This window comes from Oenanthe melanoleuca, chromosome 9, assembly GCF_029582105.1.
Source record: "Oenanthe melanoleuca isolate GR-GAL-2019-014 chromosome 9, OMel1.0, whole genome shotgun sequence".
Classification (NCBI taxonomy): domain Eukaryota; kingdom Metazoa; phylum Chordata; class Aves; order Passeriformes; family Muscicapidae; genus Oenanthe; species Oenanthe melanoleuca.
In genome coordinates, this window is record NC_079343.1 from 12357770 (window position 1) to 12380352 (window position 22583).

The following is a 22583-nucleotide window of genomic DNA, read 5'->3' on the forward strand; positions in this document are numbered from 1 at the left end:
ACTGTCATTTATATGATGAGCACCTACAAACGTGAAGGCTGGTTTATCTTGCAAGATAGGGTAGAACTAAATGGTCCACTCTCAGTGAATGCTTTTAATCACGCATTTCTTCACTGTTTCTGCAATATTACACTTGAAGGACTGGTGAGCAGTTTGCTATGAAATGTTAAATGGCTACTGGCAGTGCAAGCCCGATGGAAGTGCTCACTAAAATAGAAGTACAGTACATATTGTATGCAATTGTTTTATGAGAGACATTATGGTTACTAGAATAACATTTCACCATTACCAACCGCTGAGAGAAAAGTCATTAAGATATTTGGGAAGCCAGTGTAATTTTTCAGCAGAACTACAGTACCAGACTCAGAATAGCTTCTGTACAAAAAGGCTAGCTGTCTCAAGAAAACAACTTAAGTCTTTGGTGTCATTTTATTCATAGGGGTTTATTTTCAGATTCCAACGAGAAAGTTGTTGCTGCTGGAGAGTGAACGATTGAGCCTTAACCCTTATTATAACAGTGCAATTTCAGAACCAGTGCAATAAATCTTGCGGCAGTGTTTCCATTAAAAATCCCTTTTCTAAAGAGATTTTATGGTGTGTAGTTTCATTTGGACACTTTTATGAGAGATTTCTTTAAACTATGATTTTAAAACTAGAGAGAGATTAAGCACGTGTTTAAGCACTGTTAAATAATTAGGTGGAAATAAACAAAACTCAAGTCAGTGCTGTCATCTCAGCCTCTTCCATGGTTTTGCAAATACTGCAGGAACAGAAAATTTGTGCTCTCCCTAAAAACAGAGGGGTTGATGCTGGACAGGGCTCCCCTCAACACCATCAAAGGAGCAGGAAGTGCCCATTTTTCATACTGCCATTAACATATTAAAAACTGACTCACAGACACACAGATGCCATTCCACCCTGGCTGTTTCCAGTAAATATGCTCTCCCTCTCCCAGCTGTGCTCTAATGATGTGACGAGGCATTGCAGCTTCCAGGTGCAAACATTTTGAACAGAAACAGCCACTATGCATCACCTAACTAAATCCTTTTCTCTATAACAAGAACAGTAATGACCTATTACAGTATTATCACAAGGTAACAAGACATAAGTAACAAGGCCCACTGCAACCACACACCTCTAGTTGTCAATGTTTCAGTGGAAACAATGACTTCTGGTTAACGTGAGCTGACAGGAGATCTCATGAAAGCCCCACAAATGACATGGGCCACCATTAAAAGAGCTGCTGTTTTAATCTTGCTTCTTTCCACAAGTCTGACTGTGACAATCCCAAAATGGAGTCGTTTCAATGGAATTTTCTATTTATCTGATTTGGAAGAAGGTAATTCTGTTATTTGATTTCTTTTAATCTGATATTATGTAATTTCCACCACATATTTAACAACATATATTCAGCAGACCAACTAGATTCAAGCTCAAGGAAACATTTACCAAGTGATCCATTTTCTAAGAGGAGAATAAATCAATTGAAGTTCCATCAAATACAAGGCAATTATTTGACACTGTATGAGAATGGATTATGCTGGGGACTATTTTGTCTACAAAACTTTGTAAAAACATCCATGTTCCACTGTGTCTCTGAAAGAATTCAGTTCCCATGAACTGAGGTTTTCCAGTTCTTTGTTGCTATTAAGCCAGTTCAGAAAGTTCTATTATAAAAATTTCATTCCAATCTGAGAGCTCCCAAATTCTGAAAAATATTACATTATGGTTGGTCCTATGCTTGTAACTTCCAAATAAAACAAAACACCTATCTAGAGCAACTGAAAGTGCTTTGAAATGTAGTTATTTACTTGCCTGGATCTCTCAGATGATGACATCTCCAATTCATAGCCCTTCACTCCTCTGTAAGGTTTCATGCACATGTACATGTCCAGAATATTCTCCAGGGTAGCTTCCTGAAGTTCTCTGTTTGGAATTAACAGCTTGGAAGACTAAAGCAGGATAGAATGAAAATCCTGGATTACTTGATAATTGTCAAGAGTAACCCCAAAAGGGAAACATGCAACACAGAAAGCCATGGTGAAAATTAAGTTATTCTCTAGCAAACTCACATCCAGCTGAATTGAAACTTGTGGCCAGAGCCATCCTGTTCAGAGAGACTCAGGCTCCATTGCCACCATAACATCCTAGGCTTGCATCATTATATTGCTGATATTGCAAACATTTAAACATATGCTGGATTCTGCCATCATGAGTAATTCTTATAGGTCTTCCTCTAGTACAGAAATAACTCCCAAAAGAGAGGTGCTTAAGTCACTGTCAGCTTTCATGCTCACATCCATCACCCCTTTCTGCACTACTCCTCACTATTACCAAGTGATTTCTGAGCAACTTTACTTATTCATGCATTGTGAATTTACAGCAGTTATTGATACCAGAGCAAAAATTTTAGAACAGACCTAGATGTTTAGAACCACAACAGAATATAAAAGAAATTTAGACTGGAGAGAATAAAACATGTTCTTGAACTTAATAGTTGAACTCTACAACTCTAACGTTATTAACATAAGGGTTTTATAATATAACACTAAAAGCAAATTTTTCTTACACAAATAATAGCCAAGAACTCAAAGTAAGTGGCATTATATCACAAAAATACTCTTTGTTCAGCAAAAAGCTAATTTTGAGAACTTTATTTTCAATTAGCTGCAACTGTACAGACAGATGTATCAACATCTGCATTTAATTCTCATACTAATTTCAATTCCATGAAATTAATACTGCACTTATTAAAGCTGTATTTTTACTTCCCTGTCTCCTAACTTAATGAATTTGCTTGTGTTAAAACCAGACAACCAAGTCAGATATATTTCCATTTTGCATTTTAAAATTCAGTTATAAACATTTTTTCCTCAGGAAGGCATTCATTCTCTTTCTTAGGACTTTTCAAAATAAATGTGAACACAGACAAACATAAACAAATGTTTTGTCTATAAAGCTCATCTGTTGTGCCAGAAGGGTGTGCTCTTCATCATTTTTAATTTAGAATGCTAATTTTACAGAATGTGAGAATTCAGAGATAGCTGAATTCACGGGATCTATCCCCACTAGAGTTCTCTCTGAAAAGTTAATAACTTTAACAGTTTCTCTATTTATTTCATTTGACTTTTCCCTGGATTTTTAGTGTTTCACAATATAAAAATCCTTAAACTTGCAAGAATTTAAAAAGAAGTTGCTAAAGTTTCCCTCAATAAACTAAAAATATAAAACAACTAAGTGCCTTACCATGATTTCTAAAATTTAACATCAATATCACTTAGCAAAAAAATGTCCAAAATTATCCCTTTAACTTAAAGCATTAAATGACATAAATTAAACTTTAAACACTTGCTGCATTAGCTGTTTCACTGCTTGGATGTCAAACCACACATCTTATGCAACTTACAACATGAGTGACCAAGCCCATCTTTTAAAAACTTTAAAAATTTCAAGCAAAGCATGAGGAGAGACAGTGTTGGCTCTTATGTCACTTACAAAGTTTCCCCTGAAAAGATACTCCTTTCACAGCTACAAAATCTTAAATTTAGTTCTTCAAATGGGCCATGCAAAGCTGCTGCCTCATTTTTACAAGAGCAGTTCTTAGTACATCATTATAATGCTGAGCAGCAATAGTTTCTACAGAATTTGAGAAAATACACACTTCAGCCCAAAAGTGGAGCTGGGATAATGTGATGAGTAAACAGGATTACTTGTTTAGGTAGTCAAAGTTCGCCAGGCCCTAAGGAAAACTTAATTAAAGTCAATAAAGAGGAAGAGAAGGCACATAAAAATTAAGTAATAAAACTTGTGCAAAGCAAAATATGAGCTGATCAGTTTTCTGTGCCTGTGGGATAGTTTTGCAAAGCCTTCAGCCTACAGCATGCTGGGATGGGTTCTGAGCTTTCTGTGTTTATCATGCACAGATCCACTTAAATCAATAAAGTTATGCCAGAATTTTGCCCATGTGAACAAATCTGTGATTGCTCCCATGCCCTTCTAATGACTGAGAAAAAATAAATTCTTCCTTCCCAGATTCATTTCACTGTTCTAGCAGACTATTTGACTATGCCATTTATGCAGAATTTAGAAATTGTGAAGATCTGGGACCAGATTCTCCTTTGCTGCAGAAATTTAATGCTGATAAAGCTGCCTGTAAGTCCACTAATAAGCACTGAATATTTATTAAACCATAACTTTTCAACTCATTATCTTATTGGATTTCTTCTCTGCATTATGCACTTTGGAGAATTTTTCAGTTTACCTTCAAAACCTTTCAAGTACTGTCAGCTATTTTTAATCATCTGGCAAAGACTATAAGCACTTTTCTGACATGAACTTGCTGAATTAGATTTCTATAGAAATGCAGTTAAATGCACTTAAAAATGTGGGGAAAGAAAGGCACAGATAGTAAAAATTTTGTATTAAACCTGCAGCAACAGCCTCTTCTCAGTCTGTTTTGAGCCACCAAGTCAGCATCCTTCCTTTGGAAACTACAGGGCATCCAAAGGGCTGTGTAAGTTTCAGATTTTTTACCCCTTGAACAGCTAACTCTTTTGTGGAGGGAAAATGAAATTCTATATCCCTTTCGAGAGTGTATTGCTGTAGCATTCCAGTTGTGAATTTGACCACTTGCTGCAACTTTGCTACTAAATTTATTGCTGACTCCCAAAAGGGGAGAGGTTTCTATTCCCATTGCCCCAGCAGCATCACTCAGTCTTGTTCAACAGCATTTGCAGCACGAGTCAGGATGCAGCAGCTTAGAGTTTGTGTCAGATTTAATGTAATAATATGTCACTTAGTTTGAAGCACTTAAATTCAATTTAAACTACAGCAAACTGCTGCAAATCCCAGAGAAACAAACCTCTCATGGCAAAACAAACACTGGCTGGAATATCAGGGGGGCTTCAAGCCCAACTCCCTCTTTGAGGGAATTATTTGGAGTGAGGAAGGAATTTCTTGTTTCAGACAACTGACATGGCAATAGTCATGTGGTCACCAGCATCACCATCCAGTCCTTTATGCAGAATAAGGCTGGGAATTTTCACACTCTGAAATTATAAAAAATAATCAAATGGTTTTGCATATAGGTGGCTAAAAGATCTCAGCTTTTCCAACCAAAGCAATGACTTGATATTATTTGTAGGAGAAAGGGAAGCCCCTAGAGTTTTGCAGAACAAGACACTTCACAGAAGTGTCACCATTCCCTCTGGCAGATGACTTGAAGGAAAATATGTATAAGAATTAGTTTAAAAAGAGTGAAACTAAGTTTCTACCAGTTACCCACTAGACCTGTTTAATAATACTCACAATTTAAATATAAAAGTGTAGAGTTAGATTCACCCACTGCTCTCTACACTTGAAATTTATCAAAATTATGTCAGTTTGTGATCAGTCACAGTATGCTCTGTTCACACCAAAAATCAAGAAAAGTTAAATTTGTTCCCAATCACAGATTCTATTATTCCAGTTTTGCAGTATGGTGAGATGCTGTATTCTTGATCAGAAAAGATGTAGGAAAACAACAAAAAAAAAAAAATTGTAGAAGTTACCTTTGTAGATATTTGAGATAATAACAGTTGACTTCACTGTTTCATATGGTAATTAATTTTTTTAAATTGAATTCAAAAAAAGGCATGAGAAAAAATGTGTTAAATTAATTACTTAGGAACCACCATGTTTAACTGGGCAATGTGTTAGACTTAAATTATTTGCCTCCAGTGACCCCTGAAAAAGGCTTATTTTTGCAGCTTGACTATAAAAAGCTTAGAAATGCTAATCATTCCATCTGGAAATCAAAATCATAAACTGTTAGATTAATGAATGTTACAAGTAGCTCTCACATGCAGAATAGTAAAGACATTGTTAGTAATTTGTTTTGACAAAAGTGATTAGAATATTTATTTTTGCTAACACTTCTCCTACATGCAGACCTGGAAAAATGAAACTTGTTTGTATAATACAGTAATAAAAATCTTTATTAAAACTCAGAATGTTGCTAAGTTAATTATATGATATTACCAAGAAAAGGGATAATCAAGAAATCCTTCATGAGTTCATAATCTGTAAGGCAAACAATTCCTCACTGGTCTAATCTGTAGTGGCACTTAAAGTCATTTTAAATGGAATTGCTGGTTTTTACTATTTATTCTTACAATAGAAGAAAAAGCAGAATTGTTGATTATAGTTTCTTCTGATCATAAGGAATGAAATGCAACAGCACCTAAACCATTTCAGTTTTTTTAGATTGCATTGCCTGCAAATAGTTCTTCATGAATGAGAGGGAATGTTGTAGAGGGTGTTTTTGTCATCTGGCTTGTACCTGCTTATTTCATTATGTGCTACACAGGCTCAGAAATCTAGAAAGTTTTCTTGGAGAAAAGAAAAAATCTCATTTTTAAACAAAACTGCAATTAGCTGAAATTAACAACAACAAAAAAAAGTAGCATTTTGACAGACTAAAATCTCATCTGTGATGTCAAACTCAGCTGCAGGATTTCACTCCCATTTTGCTTTCAAAATAACCACTAGTGAAGAAAAAAAGGCAAAACTTAAGAGCAGTTATTGACAGATTCCTTGTTGAATAGGAGCCATGTAGCACAGACTAAAGATGCAATACAACGAGTTCTAGCTCAAGCTGCTTTCTTGGGGCTGAGGTACAGGAAGATTTCCACCCTGATTACAAGCAATAGAGGATATCTTAACCACCTTGAGTTCCAGGCATTAATTACTCCCACTGTATAAACCAATTAAGCTTTTTTATGCCTTTCTCTGCTAGACTGAAGAATCCATCCACTACCACAGAGTGTTTTTCTTCTACAGGAATAATAATGCTAGGTTATATATATGACATTTTAGGTGAACCATTTCTCTTATTATGTTTGATACCAAATCCAAGTTCCAGCTCTGCTCTGGGTTTCTCCTGCAGGCTTCCTACTGGACAGATCATATTAGCGAGAGTCTACAAGCCCTAAAGCTTTTCTCCAGCCTTTAAAGCCTCCACAGCCAAGGGCCCAAATTTTCCTGCAATGAACAGGAGCTTGACTTGAGCATGACTGAGTCCCCAAGTCTGAATATAGAAAGTACAGAGAACACATTTCAGAGCAAAATCTGCTTTGGACTTGAATGAAGTTTTAGAAACTTCTGAGAAAGTCTGTGGTGGTAGGGAAGGGAAGAGGAGAGGAAATGCTGCAGCAGCTCTAGAGAAGGTAAAGATCTGTGATTTTAAATGTTTTCATGTCTCCAGGGGTATGTGGACAGTGCTGGTACACATTAATATTTTATTGTGCACAGTAGGTAGCATGACCTGAATTCCCACAGTCACAACTTCTCTGATTACTTGCAAAGCAGCCACTAATTGAGGTGGAGGGCAGGCTCAAGACAAATGTGCTTTTCTATCAGGAGGAAACTGCAGTTGTGCCCAGGCACATCCACACTCAACAAGAGGAATCCAGCCTTACATACCTGTAACCTTGGTCTAGTGTTGGCAGTCCATATAAGCAGAAATGAGGAAATTGGGAAAGTACAGCTCAAATCTGCTACAAAACTCAAAATTAAGACAGTCCCCATCTCCTCACTCATTTGACATGGTTCTGTTTTTGTTACCAGATTTGGTTGGTATCTGCAAAGCAATGTCAGCACCTTCTCCAGGCAAACAGCTGCCTCTGAAGCATTTGGGGCCATCTCTTGGCAGCTGCCTTTCTAGTGGTACATCAGTGAAGCACTGCCTCTAAAAACAGCAGCTGCTGATTCTGGTGTGGTACATCACAGCTCGCTGCCACACCAGGTTGGGTCCGGCAAGAAAATGAGTTTCTCTGGCCCAGATCATTTGACAATTGCTACTGTATGAATAATTCAGCCCACAAAACCTAGCAAATGCAGGCAAGTGAACAAAACAGCAAGCTGTGCACTGCACTGGGCAGCCAGCAGCAGCCCCAGCTCAGCCAAAGGGTGGGACAGCTGCTTGCTGATGGTGATAGCAGCCACTGCACCCCAGCTCATCAACAGCCAGCAGGAGGCTTCCTGGGAAGACATTCCTGTGTTTCAGACTGGGTGCCTTGCCATCCCTGCCCCTTTGATTTGAGTTGGCAAAATGAGGGTTCAAACCTATGAAAATACGTTCAGCACAATTCTTCCTCTGGATTAACTGATCCGATTGGAAAGAATGCATTTAACTGAAGCCATGCACGACTGAAAAAAACCTTTAGCTTCATCTTCCTTGCCTTTGGCTTCTGGGCCTTCAATTCTGTATGAGAGAGAGCTTCACAGCTTTGTTCAAAAATGTCTCTTCAGCTTAAATTTTGATAATATATAGAGAAAAGATACATTAGTTGAAAGGAGGAATGATTCCTTCTCTGTCCTTCAGTATGTTTCCCTGCCCTTGTTTCCTCCACTTTAAAGCAGGAAAGGAGAATGCATTCAAAGAGAATTTTGCTGCTCCTGAGATGAATTTATTCTGCTCATCAATTCAGAAATACTCTCCAAAAGAGGAGTGACTGCAGCTCCATCCCAGGCTGCCCTGTGGGCTGTCTCACACCTTTGGCTGCCCTCCTGCCCTGGCTCGCAGGCAGCAGCCTGGAAATTTGGGAGCCCCAGAGCCAGGGTAGCCCACCTGGCAGAACAGCCAAGCAACCTCCACATCCTGTGCCTCTCACTTCAGAGCTGGCATGCTTCCAGGAGCTGCCTGGGTGAACCTGCAGGAAACCAGGTTGAAACTTTACACATTTCCAGAAAGAAATTTATCAAACTGGACTATTTGCATGGACTACTCAGATGAATTAGCTGTCCCATCATTAGAAGTTTTCTGACTGAACCTGCTCTATTTTCATGCTTAGTTAACACAGTAGCCAGTAAGTGATTCAATCAGAAACAGGGAAAAAAATAATAATAACCGAACATGTTTGTAAAATTGCAGTTGTTGGGGGTATGATCCAGGCTAGAAGCGTTTACAAGGCTTGTCATTAAGGCTTTCCACACCTGAGTTCTCATTGCTTCTCCTATTCTGTTCTGCTCACCCACAATCACTCCATCATACACCTTGTCCCTATTTTCCCAGTGTAAGTAGTCCCTCTACTTAGTCAGGGATACTATCTACCTTTGGGCACTTTGTTCTTCTCCTCAGTTACCCACAGAAAGAAAAACATCAGGCTATCAACTGAGACATTTGACTGTATTCTTTGCAGGAATTCTACCTGCAAAGGTAGTTTTGTATCATTTTCTTTGCTCAGATAAATGAATATGTTTACTGTGATTGAATTTGCCTTGATAATTACTGACACTTGGCAGGACTTGGCTTACCTGTGTAAAGAAGCAAATTAGATTATTTTTTCCTTGTTTAAACAGTCAGTGTCGGGTTTCTTGAATAATCAATATCTGGGTGTAGAGCTGATCAAGAAAGACTAAATAAACAACCCTGTTTTACTCAGGGCCATTTATTTTCTTCCTTATGAATAGAATGATTCCAAAACACTTAGATAACCTCTCTTGCAGTCAATTAAGAGGCTTAGCTTGATCTCAAATGGTTAACTAAGAATCTCTCTTAGTCTGGCTGCCCACTTCTCTTGCAGAGGTTATTTCATCTCATGACTAGGTCAGCCAACAACAGGAAAAAATGAGGGACTTTCTGTTGCACAGAGACAGAAGTGAAAAGCATTTATAAACTAGAGACCTAATCATCAAAATGAAAATAAAAGAGAACAGAAGAGATCAGCAAGGTAAGGACAGTCCAGCTTTGGTGAAGAGTTGCTGTAAGAAGAGATAACCTGCCACCATAGCAAACAAAAGGAAAAAAAAATACATTGATTCTTTAAAGCAAATGAGAAATCAGTTTTGTTCTCAAGAGGAAAGGAGGGTGGGTGAGGAGGCAGGCAGGCATCTATAAAAACAGGAAAAAAATTGATGCAGAAAGAAAAAATTAATGAGTGCAATGAAAGGCAGGAGATAAGCAAATGGATCTTTAAAAAAATTATTAAGATATAATGATCTTATTCTAAAATATATACAGATTTATTACATTTAGGACTACTGACTGTCCTTTGGCAGACCTGCTTCACACAGAACACTTGCCCAATTTCCTGCCAAAGTCTGAGTTTTTCCTTCAAAGTTCAAAGGGGAGGGAGTTGAACCACTTCTCCATCTGCACTTGGCTTCTTGGCCACACTGAGAGTGTTTTGCCCAATCTCCCTCATCTCAGCCCATCCAGAGCTGGCTTCCAGGCTCTCATGGTCTCTGCTGAGCAGGGTACTGGGTGTGCTGAATAGGACCTGCTACCAAGCCTGTATTTTGTGTCTGTTCTGCTGAGCCAAGTCATAGCACACCCCCTGACACACACGCACACTGTGCAGCTCTCCCTGCCCAAGGCAGCTGTGTGCACCTGCCTCCCCAGCCAGTCCTAGCAGTGCTTCCATACCCTCCTTCCTCCACATCTAACAGGCTCCTTTCCACACAGCTCCCCTCTGGATGCATATTCACAGCTTGTGCCAGTGCTAAAAGCACAGCAGAGCACAGGCACATTTCAGGGGAGACTTCCACAGCCCTCTGAATCACCATCCTTCTAGGTAAATAAGCCTCTGATGACCCATACTGTATGTATGGCATTATGCTGCATTTGTGATTCAGATGCCTGCTCCAAACCCAAAGCACACACACAGAGTACTAAGAGAACTTTCAACATAAAGGAGGTATAAAAGTGGAGCTGATTCACACTCTTAGCCGCAATCAAACTACCAGAGGATGCTGAATGATTCCCTCTGCTCTGGTTTTGGATGTCATTATCTGACCTCATTTCTTGCTTGTGGCATTTTCTTGGGCAGCTCAATGCTCACATATTATCATCAAGCCAGCCTCACTCAGAGTCATACAAATGTGAGTGTATGTGTATGTCGCTGAAGGGGCATGAGGGGTGGGGTAAATTAAAGGCTTTTGAGTATTTCTGATTGAGAAAGAGAGAAAACAACATTTAAAAGCCTTTTAAATTGCTATTCCTTCCTTTTAATCCTAAATTTCTCTTTGTTTTGTTTTATGCAGCTGGCTGAATGATGGCAGAGTGGCTTGCAATTATCTGGATGACATTAGATGCCAGCTGAAATGGACACTAAAGGAAGAATCCAACATCCTGCATATATAATTCCTTCTCCATTTGGCATTGAACCAAGACAACAAATATACATTCCTTCCCCCACCATCCCCAGTAGATCCCATGGCCATTAAGTGCTGCTATGGAAACAAAAGTCCAGGATGTAGGAAGAGTTTGGATATACACAGTTTCCAAAATGTTGGGGTAGAGTTTTAGATTGAGAACTACATGCACCTGTAGGTAACTCCCACAAGCTCTGTACACTAAACACTTAAGTGTACACCACAGACCTGGGCTTGCAATGCCTGCAGAATTCTGAAGGGCCCTAATTAATCTGATGGCTTTCATTTTCAGTCATTGTATGGCTTATTCAAATCACAGGTACTTCTCCACCTGTTCTGTGAAGCTTACCAAAATAGACCTTAGAAACTGAGCACAGCTGTCAAAATAATGTTGTTGTATTCCTGAATTTGTTCCAAAGATAGATATTGCAGAGAAATTTAAAAGTTATATTCCTGTATTAGCACACTAGGTAGTTCATAGCAGTTTAGTAAATCAAATATTCCATACTGCTAGCTTAATAAGATGGGGAGTCACGCACAAAATGACTGCCAGGTTAATAACACAGGGAGCCATGCATGGCATGTATTTGCATATAATAGCACAGAATGTTCCCCTAAATCCTTTAAATTGCTCATCAGTTCTTAAATAGGCATTTAACTAAGCCTTCATCCAGGATAAAAAAGAAAGAGGAAGCCACCTACAACCGAAAGGAACCATGATAAGGACTAAGTTAAACATTAAATGCAATCTTGTAGTAAAAGCTGGAAATCTGCACTTGCAAACAAACCAAAACAAATCAAACCATAAGCTAAAAGTAAATGGATAAATTTGTTTAGAACAACTCTTAATTTATTATGAAAATTGTAATATGAAGAGATGACAGAGGGAAAACACCAAAAACCTTGAAACCAAACTTGGAGCAACACACAGAGGTGATGATGAGGGGAACAGAATTTGTGCCTGTTATTTTCCTGATGACTCACAGTCAGACAGAGATTGAAGTCCAAACTGAAGATTTTTGTTTGGTTTCCTTTTCCAGAGCCCCTTCCAGACTGCCATATGTACAATCCTTTATGCCACAACATTTTCTGGGCTTGGTTTGTAGGAGCAGCTGAAGAAACAGGACACTAAAACACGAGCTACAGATGGGAAGCCAAGGTGAAGAGAGTGAGTCTAGACCCTTCTTTAAAAATAGTTCAGGAAAGGTGTGTTACTGTGCCAATCTGTGCTTAGAATCAAGAAAGTTGTTTCAATTTTGCATTTTTCTTTTTTTTTTTCCCATTGCCTGTTATAACTGTTCAGATAGCCAGCTCTTCAGGACAAGGACATGCTCCCAAAGGTTCCCAAATGGGCCCACAGGCATGCCCAGGACTTCTCATACCATTGCAATAGAGCAGTCCAATTTGCACTTGTTTAAACAGCTTCAGGCCCAAACACCTGGAACATGCAAACACACACACTGAGGACAAAATGCTGGCTGAATAATTTCTGTATCACTTCAGCAAGTGGTATCTCATGTAAGCACTGCCATCATACATGCTGTGCTGTGCAGAACAGGTATTTTCTTCTGGATGCTGAGTCATTCTTCCCTCCACTTTCCCAGAAGGAAATCCTCAAGGGTATTATTTTATAAATAGCTGGATTTAAATATCTGTTACTACAAACTACAGATAACTTTCAAATATAAGTCACAAATTTATATAACTGAAGTTTCTAAATATATAAACATATACTACCATTCCAACATGTGAAAAGATAATGCACTTATTTATTACTATGTTTGGATGCAAAGAGCAATTTATAAAACTAATTTAAATTTATCAAGTATGGAATAGAGAACCTTCAGCTTTCACACTGTCACTGCAAAAGGACAAATAATGTTCACCAGCTGCTTTTCCTATGACTCACTCAAGTAGTACTAAGGAATAAGGACAATTAGATTTCTGTAAGCAAAAGCATTAAGATATATTCATTGCCTCATAAGCTGAGACCATTTCAATTAGGGAAAGTGTCCTTGCCTAGACTACATCAGAGAAAAATATGAACTCACTTCTCTCCCCAGCTCCCATCCACTTTACTGATGTACCTGTTTCAAAGCTTAAGCCACTGAAACGTGCAGTTGATTATTCCCTTTCTTCTTCATAGAATAAAAAATACAGATGTTTTGTTGCTGGCACTTTATGTATACCAGCTTGTATTTAAGAAAAGAAACATATATAGAAAATATAAGGCTCCACAGACATACTATCCTATTTGTAAATCACAAAATATGTCTATTTGTCTCATCAGAGACCAGGTACTACTAAAAGAGAAAAGGCTGACTGTGATTTACTTGTGATTAATTTCCCATGGAAGAAAGTCAAAATCATATCCAGAAATACACTTGAAAGACTTTAGAGAATCCTACTGTCCCAAATGAAACTGTTTTACACTCTAAGAAATGTGAGAAATAGTACTCACCTCCTGAAGTAGATGAAGCATAATGGCACACAATAAGGCCATTCTTTCATGCAAATGGCCAATAAAGATATTTGAAGGAGTTTGCCCTATATCTTTAGCCTTATATAAAGCCTTATAAATAACTAGATTAATATATTGCTTTGAGTATGTGAAATGTTATAAAGGAATGTATAAATGGAAACTCTTCAATACTAACAAAACAACTGACATTGTCTATACCTGATGTCAAATGCACAGAGTAAACAAGAAAGAAAATACAACCTCTTTCATCTAAAACAGCTGCAGACTGTTTTAGTGCCTAGATGCTTTCTGAGAAAGATGCCTTTACATTAATGAAATTTTTATCCTTTCTACAGGAGATTTACCATTTATTTTTAGCAACTGGATACCAGAAATTCCTTCTATAGTATCAACGTGTAACAGTTGTGAGCAACCACAGTAACACCCTATATTTTATTAGCTGAGAAACACTTTTATTTCCTCAGAATTTACCATGCTTTAAATTCTCATTTCTCTTCAACTAATGCTCGAGCTATTACATGTACTGTAGGAAAGGCTTTTATTTGTAAGTATGGTCTTTTGTGTTAAGAAAGATAAATGTCAGACTCATTAATTATGTATCTATAATTAGATACTGCTGAAAACGAGCTGAAACTTGTTTTGACATCTTCTTTGAAGAATGTATTTGTACATTGCATGTAACATTGCATATATGCATTTGCAAAACCTGAAATAGCTGAATGGCAGCTATGTACAAAAGCCAGTAAGCTTTGACAGGGTAAACAAAATCACAGCACAGCTGAAGCACAGACTAACAGGAGGGAAATTCATGTGAGATAGCTTGCCCAGATAAAAAGCTAAATAGCCATCAAGAGGAAAGTCTCTGACCAGGAACACATGATGAAAGCTGTACTTTGTTGATTGCAGAAAGTTTCCTTTTAAATACACCCTTCTAAGTGTTTAACTAATTTCCAAGAGGCTTGATTGTACTTCGCCCAACTTCAGGGGGTTTTTTGCTACTAATCTGGAGATGGATTGCACCTCAGGGCAGAGCCAGGAGCATGGGGTGTGTGCTTAAGCAGCAGGAACCCAAGAGTAAGCGTGGGAGGTATTGTGCCTCAGCAACAAAACATCTCCCTGTCCCCACAGAGGCAGAGGAGACAATCAGCCCTACATTTGTATGGAAACCAGCAGTGTGCAAAACATACTGCAGGATGGAAGCAAACTCTCTTCTGCCTTTTATGCAGTCTAGGAATTTAAAGAAATAATGCCAACAACCTTTCTGTGTGAGTGGTCCCTTGTATGAGGAAACCACATGTGAATTATAATTGTAATAATAATAGAGTATTGAAGAAGACTCAAAGAACTGGCCATGCTTTTAAAGGATAATTATAAATGCTTTGACAATGCTGTTTCTGAGACCGAATAAACAATTCAGCCTTAACACAGCTACTGGACTTCTCCCAGCATTTAGGTGCTGTTATGATCAGAAAGGAACACTGTAAAAATACCCTCCTACTCAAAAGAGCAGCTTCTTCTATATTCTCTGAGTCATTCCTGATACCTTTACTGACAAAACAATTAATTGTACTGATAGCATGGCAGAGCTAATCCATCTCCAGGAGGGAAGGCTGGATCCCAGTTTGTGTCACCATGCTGCAGGGATGACTGGCACACAGCCCGGATCTCTGCTAGAGGTGCAGTCTAGGGGCACGAAGGAAACCATTCCCAAATACTTTTCTCTTAAGGACAAATACAAAAACCTTCCAAAACCAACCAAGCCCTTTGCTGAAACAGGAACAAGCAGAGGCATTTGTCCTGAAGGCACCTCCACACCACAGTGTGTTCTGCAAGTCCATGGCACTGCACAGACAGTCACTGCAACCATCACTATCCCCATGCCACCCCTTCCAGACAATGAGTTAAGGCAAAAACAAGTTTTAAAGCAGAGAGGACTACTACTTAGCATCTTATTTGCACATTTCAGAAACAAAGTGACCTTCATTTGGGATAAGTTGGCACAGCCACCAATCGCTTTGACTGATGCCAATAACCTCACTGACTACTTCACACTTAGTAAAATGTGCCAAAAAGGAGGAATTCTCTTGTTGATGATGACGAAGTCAGGAAGAGCTTGGCAGCTGCTTGCAAGCACAGTACTGCCAGTGCTTGCCAGTTTATCCCCATGCTGCCTCCAATTCTCCATAGGTACAAAGCCATTACATCATCAGTGTGCAAACAACCACTTGGCTTGTGAATACAAAATGGCAGTGGGGCTTCTCCCATAGCAGGTGTACACCAAAGTTTCCATAAAACTGAGATACAAAAATACTTGGGGGATTGGTGTTAATTTTAGAGTAACCTTCAAAATTGAAGAGCAGGAAAATTACATCCCTTATTTCTAAGGCTCTTGCAAACAAGAAATTTGAGTGAACATAAGGAAAGCTGAAATTAAAAAATTTCTAACCTTAGACAATTTCAGTGTTTCCACATTGTAAGTGACCAGAGTCTAGCAGTTCTCTTTCATGCCAAGAACATCCACTTTAAAGGACATAAGCACCAGAAAGACAAGTTCTTCTATTCTAAAGTTTTCCCCAAATGCCATTAGCACACTGAATGCAAAGCAACTTGAACCACTGTTGTGGACACTCTGCTCTATCTGGTGCAAATCAGAGAAGAGAAGAAACTTATTTCTGATTAGCAATTCCTCAGTGGTAGTGGTAGGGAGGAAGAACCTGCCTACAAAAATCATAGCTGTTAGGAAATATCAGCCTGTCTACAAACAGATGGCTGCTCCTCACGGGATACTGTCCTCTCCAGGAATGCTGCACTAAGTTCTGAACCTCTTCCAACGCAGCCCTGAGCAGGCTGTGCTCCTAGCAAAGGTGAGGAAAGTTAGAAATGGAATGAAGCCAATCTGTTCATATAAAAGCTCTAAATTCATTACTCTCAATTAAAATGAATGAGGATAAGGATTGCTTCCAAGTACATCAATCAAAGAAAGTACTTGCTGCAGGAAAACAGAAGATACTGGTGTATACATGAAGGAATTTATTCCCATCTTAGCAAAATGTGTGCAGGCAAATGTACACAAAATGGGCAGTTTATTTTTCACTTGAGAAGTTGCAGCTATCTAGGAATGATAGGTTAAATATCTAGAGTTATATATTTTTATTATTTTTAAAAAGCCTCTTTCTTAAAGAAATATTTGTATGCCTGCACACCTGATCTTACCAAAAAAAAGAAAAAAAAGGAGATAACTCAAGCTAGAGTGTATCATGCCATGTAAATAGGTATATAACACTTAGATGACAAGTACAGATTTGCCTCCAAATTAATTTATTTTGTTAACTATTCTATTAACTTTGAGGAACCATAAGTGCCCTTAACTATTTCTGAAATTAACAGCCTGAGAAACTGCTGAGCACTGCAGAATAAACTCTTGAGAAGGAAAAAAATCTTCAAACAAAAACAAATGCTTCTTATTGTTGACAAATATGCAGCCCTTTACAATACTGGTGTATTTCTTACTGTGGTTTTCTTTTGGATTTTGCTGTTTGGGGTTTCTTTTCCATTGGTTGCAGTATGAACAAAGCTGAGGTTTGCAGCAATAGAAATTGCTATAAATTGACTAAGAGCAGCATGAGTTAATTTTTTTATAGCTACTCTTGTTGACAACATACCATAAACATGCACATTTCTCATCTGCTCTAAAGGAACTGTTCAGCCCAAATCACTTGCAACTTTTGCAAGTTCATGCCTCCAAGAAGCTGAGAATGTTGAGATAGCCCAGTACCTACCACACTCTTAGAAATGTTTCAACATATTATCACAACTATGGAACTTCAAATATTAGGATATCAAGGAGAGTTGCATAGGGGATGCTAAAGCACTTGAATAGGATGTGCTTGAGTAGGAATTTGGAGGAGATGGAACAGAGCATTTTGTTTCTTTCTTAGTTTAGCTTATGGCCTGCCTTGAAAGCAATATTGGAAATCCATGCTCATTATTTGTAAGGGAGCAACTGGTGCTTCTTTATGCAGGAAGAGCATAGAGTCAAGCCTTCCACTAATGGAGATGTGTCAATAACTTGTCATTTTTAAGACTATAATTTCACCAACCTATACCACAAAACACAAGAAATGTGCTTATTTCATTAGGTTTGTCAAAAAGGGAATCCGTTTTTACTACATGTCAGGCTTACAGATTAAAGAACCTGAAGAAGCTGTGATGCATCAAAATAAGAGCCTTTCTCCATCCTGAGCAATGCATGCAATCCTGCTCTGGGTGAACACCTCTTAGTGCTCCTGAGGGATGATTATCAGCCTCAGAAAGTTAAAACTTGACCTACAACACAGCACAAGGACTTTACATTTTCCTAGGATGAATTTCAGTCCAGGGTCACATCTGGAGCCTCCTTTGGCAGGTCACAATGCTGTCAGAAACCAAAAATGCATGATATTTTCTCACACTGACATCATCACAGACCAGGTCTTGCTGGAGAGAGTTGGCACAAGGCTTGTGGGATGGAATGAACCAAGCTGAAAACAACCCATGGCCATGGTGGTGAAGGGCTCAGAAGGAAGGATGGGTGATAACAACATTGAGCCTAAGCTGGTCAGGCCAGGGAAGCTGAAGTTGTATCTGCCACCTTCCCATGTCATGGACTGCTCCAGGAAAACTGTGCCTGCAGCTGCTGGCATCCACACCATACAAGCACAGCCCATTTCAGGCTGCAAGCCCCAGCTGCCCCTGTGCTTGTACCTCCAAGCTTCCTTCACAAGGCACAGAACACTTACAGATATGCTGTGCAGGTCTCAATTTCTGTCTGGCGCTCCACTGGATCTGTGATGGGAACATTTATTGATGAGAGCCATAAACAGACACACAGGCACAGTTTAAACAAGCAGTTGGACACTGACTGCATTGAGCTTCAGAGCAGGAAGAGCTGCTCCTTCAAACTGTGCTAGAAGCCTTTCTTATCTATAGGAACTGACAGTCCAAAAAGCAACAAACAGCTATGACCAAAAATCTCACAAAAGCAGAGCTAACTCTCAGGGGTACTCCTACTAAGATGGATACCAGTCTACAAGGAGAAACTGATTCTTGCAGAGAAAAATAAAGAAAATTAAAGATAAAGAAAACCAAGGAAAGAGAAGGTGCAAAAGTATAAGAAATAGCCATCACAGAAAGACTCCATGTAGAAAAAACAATATTCCTTAAAAAAACAACTCAGGAGTTCCAACAAAATAAGTTCTTGTTTTATTATCTACATACCAACCAAGCTCTTCTGAAAAATTTAGTTCTATAATAAAATACAATAAAAATTTAGGCAGAAATTATAAACAGATTTACATGAAAAAGAGGAAGCACATAAGATCTTTAATGTAGCCACAGAAGTTATCTCCCCTATGGCCATTTTTAGCATAAATGTTGCTATATATACATCTAGTACTACCACAGGTCTCATTAACAGCTGTTCAGGTACAGCTGTGAATTGAGCTATACAGAGACTTTACCAGAGACAGGCTTTGAAGATAAAGACTTCAAGAACTGTGAATAATTCAAGACATCATGCTATACACAGGACTCCCCAAATTCAATTTGTCAGTGGACATGCAATTCACTAAAAGCTCTTTGAGGCAGTACTGAGATTTGCATAATAGTTTGGGTCTGACACAGTAATTAAAACTAAGAAGGGGTCTGCAAATGACTTTTGCATTTGGTTTGAGAATTGGATCCAGAAAATTAGTTTGGGCTCCTGAACACAAGCTTCTTTGGCCACAGGAAAAAAAAAAACACTGCATTGTTTTCTACCCCAGTCTACCTCAGTAACAAGAAATTATGTGCATGTTCTTCCCCCTCCAGCTCTAGAAGTAACTGGTGACAGCTCAAACAAGGACTGAGATTCATTAGCAGCACCCTCAGCCTCCTGTCTCCCACCTCACACTCCAGAGCTCCAGTCTCCACTGGGACTGCTAAGTGCTACTGAGATATAAATAGCATCTTACAATAACACTATAATTAAAACACATATGCTTATGCATTAGCATACTTCCTGAAACTGGGACTGAAAAAGTCCTTCATTAACTCATTTACAGTTCTTTTCTATATACCAAAAAAATTCACCACTTATTCCCACTGGACTTCTCAAAGTTGATTTAATGGCAGAGCCCTCCTGGGAACTCTTAAGAGAATTCACTAATTCACTCATGGAATATTTACTTTGATAAACACCAGTACTTCTTACATATATTTTCTGTAATATATTTTCAGATAAAGTTGTCAAAAATATAACTTGTTCATCTATCATCCTTGCCCACATTATCTTGAATTAGGATATACTCATATGAACTGTTTATATCTTTTTGTCTGAAATTCCTGTTTTACCATGAGTCTCACACTCACTGAAAAATATGTAGTAATGTTCAGTTTAAATGATTTTTTTCTATTGCAAATAAATATAAGCATCCTATCAGCACTGCTTAAGCAAAATGAAGAGTGGATGGAAGCTGCAAGACTGTTCCCTCATCGTGGCTGTGTTTGATGCCATAAAGGTCTGGGAACACTAGATGGCAATAACGACTGCACATATATCTTTAAATACCAATTTACTTTTGCTCCTGTTACAATATTGCCTACAGTGAACCTTCTAAGGCTTCACTTATTTAGAAAAGTACCTTATTGCATCCCAAAAAAAAACACAAACAGATAAAAAACCCACCATCACAACCTACCCCCCAAGAAATACAAGCTGTGGGTTAGGGGAGTTTTTAGGCTTTTTTAAACCAAGCCAGATTTCCTCAAAGGATTAGCCTTCAATTCAGGTTTCTACAATATTTCACAGTAACTTCTACTTGAGTATGAATCAGGTTGGTATCTTTGTTATAAGATTTAAAAGTTACCGTAGCAGGAAAAGCATAAAGGTCAGAAATAGGAAACATTGCTAAAGTGTTGTCATTCCTAAATTAATATTTGTTTTAGCTTTTGGCACATAGAGCAAATGAATAGAATGCACAAGCATCACCCAAAAAATGATAATTTTTCATTAAGATAATACCCTGTAAGGGCATTAGTAACAATAATAATTTTAAAAAGAACACTTTACACTTTGTTATTCATCATCAGGATATCCAACAGATTTCATTAGTATCAGGTAACAGAGTTCATCTACGAATCATAGTAAAAGTTTGAATAACTCAAAATCCCATGGTAAACTACTTGAACCAGGACCAGACTACAAGTGTCACAAGAAACCAAAAGCTCTGTAGATTGGTTTGTAACATAGAAACATTAAAATGCAGAAACTCATATCAGTGTAGTGAGAAATGTATCCCCAAGTCAGTGAGCTGCGGTTTGCACCCTGGCAGTGTTTAGGAAGCCTGGCCATGGATCAGGGTCCTGCAGGGAATGTGCAGAACCAAAGCAGGAGCCTCTGCCCACAGCCCTTACACCTGGGCCCCAAGCTTGGCTCCAGCTGTGAGATGTTATCGATTAGAGCTCTTCACTTGTCCACTCCAAGTTGTTCCAGCTCCTTCTGACGAGGACTAAGGCGTTTTCAGAGTGATTTAACCCAATATCTGGGTTACCTGGAGGAGCCAGGTTCGAGGAGCTATCTTCCCCACAGAGGAAATGTACACGAGGTTAAGTGTTTAAAAACTGCACATCTAGGGATGTATGCCCCCCGGCTTTCCTTGGAATGTCCTCCAGGACCACAGTGACCACCTGATCGGGAAGCAGAGCTGGGAGGACCAGTGCAGGGCACTGCTGCTGGCTCTCCTCGTACACCACCATGGCACAGCCAGAGCCGCCCCAGCCGCTCCATCCCTGCACTGCCACAGCCAGAGCCGCCCCAGCCGCTCCATCCCCGCACATCCCCGCACTGCCACAGCCAGAGCCTCCCCAGCTGCTCCATCCCTGCACTGCCACAGCCAGAGCCTCCCCAGCCGCTCCATCCCAGCACATCCCCGCACTGCCACAGCCAGAGCCTCCCCAGCCGCTCCATCCCCACACATCCCCGCACTGCCACAGCCAGAGCCTCCCCAGCCGCTCCATCCCCGCACCGCTGGGAAGGAGCCGTGGGAGGTGCGGGACTCAGCAGGAAAACAACCCGTGATGGCACAGCCCGGGGAGCAGCGCTGTGCCCGCCCGCCTCCAGCGCCTCCAGCCTGCGGGACCTTGAACGAAGGATCGGGACCGGGATCGGGACCAGGACCGGGATAGGGATCAGGACAGGGATCGGGTTCAGGATCAGGACAGGGATAGGGATTAGAGCAAGGATGGGGGATCGGGATTAGAGCAGGGATCGGGATCAGAGCAGGGATCGGGATCAGGATCAGGACAGGGATCGGGATCAGAGCAGGGATCGGGATCAGAGCAGGGATCGGGATTAGAGCAGGGATCGGGATCAGAGCAGGGATCGGGATCAGAGCAGGGATCGGGATCAGGATCAGGACAGGGATCGGGATCAGAGCAGGGATCGGGATCAGGATCAGGACAGGGATCGGGATCAGAGCAGGGATCGGGATCAGGATCAGGACAGGGATCGGGATTAGAACAGGGGTCGGGATCAGAGCAGGGATCGGGATCGGGATCAGAGCAGGGATCGGGATCAGAGCAGGGATCGGGATCAGAGCAGGGGTCGGGATCAGGATCAGGACAGGGATCGGGATCAGAGCAGGGATCGGGATCAGAGCAGGGGTCGGGATCAGGATCAGGACAGGGATCGGGATTAGAGCAGGGGTCGGGATCAGAGCAGGGATCAGGATCAGGACAGGGATCGGGATCAGGACAGGGATCGGGATCAGAGCAGGGATCGCCGCGCCCCAATCGCGGCCCTGCAGCGCCACCTGCCGGCCGCGCCGGGCAGCGCAGGCGGGAGCGCCGCCGGGGCCGCGGGCGAGCGCGTTCGGTTTTTAAAAGAAATTGGATTAGTTTGAGACCTGCGGGATATCCTGAGAAAATACAATCACTCTGCTTTCTACACTGA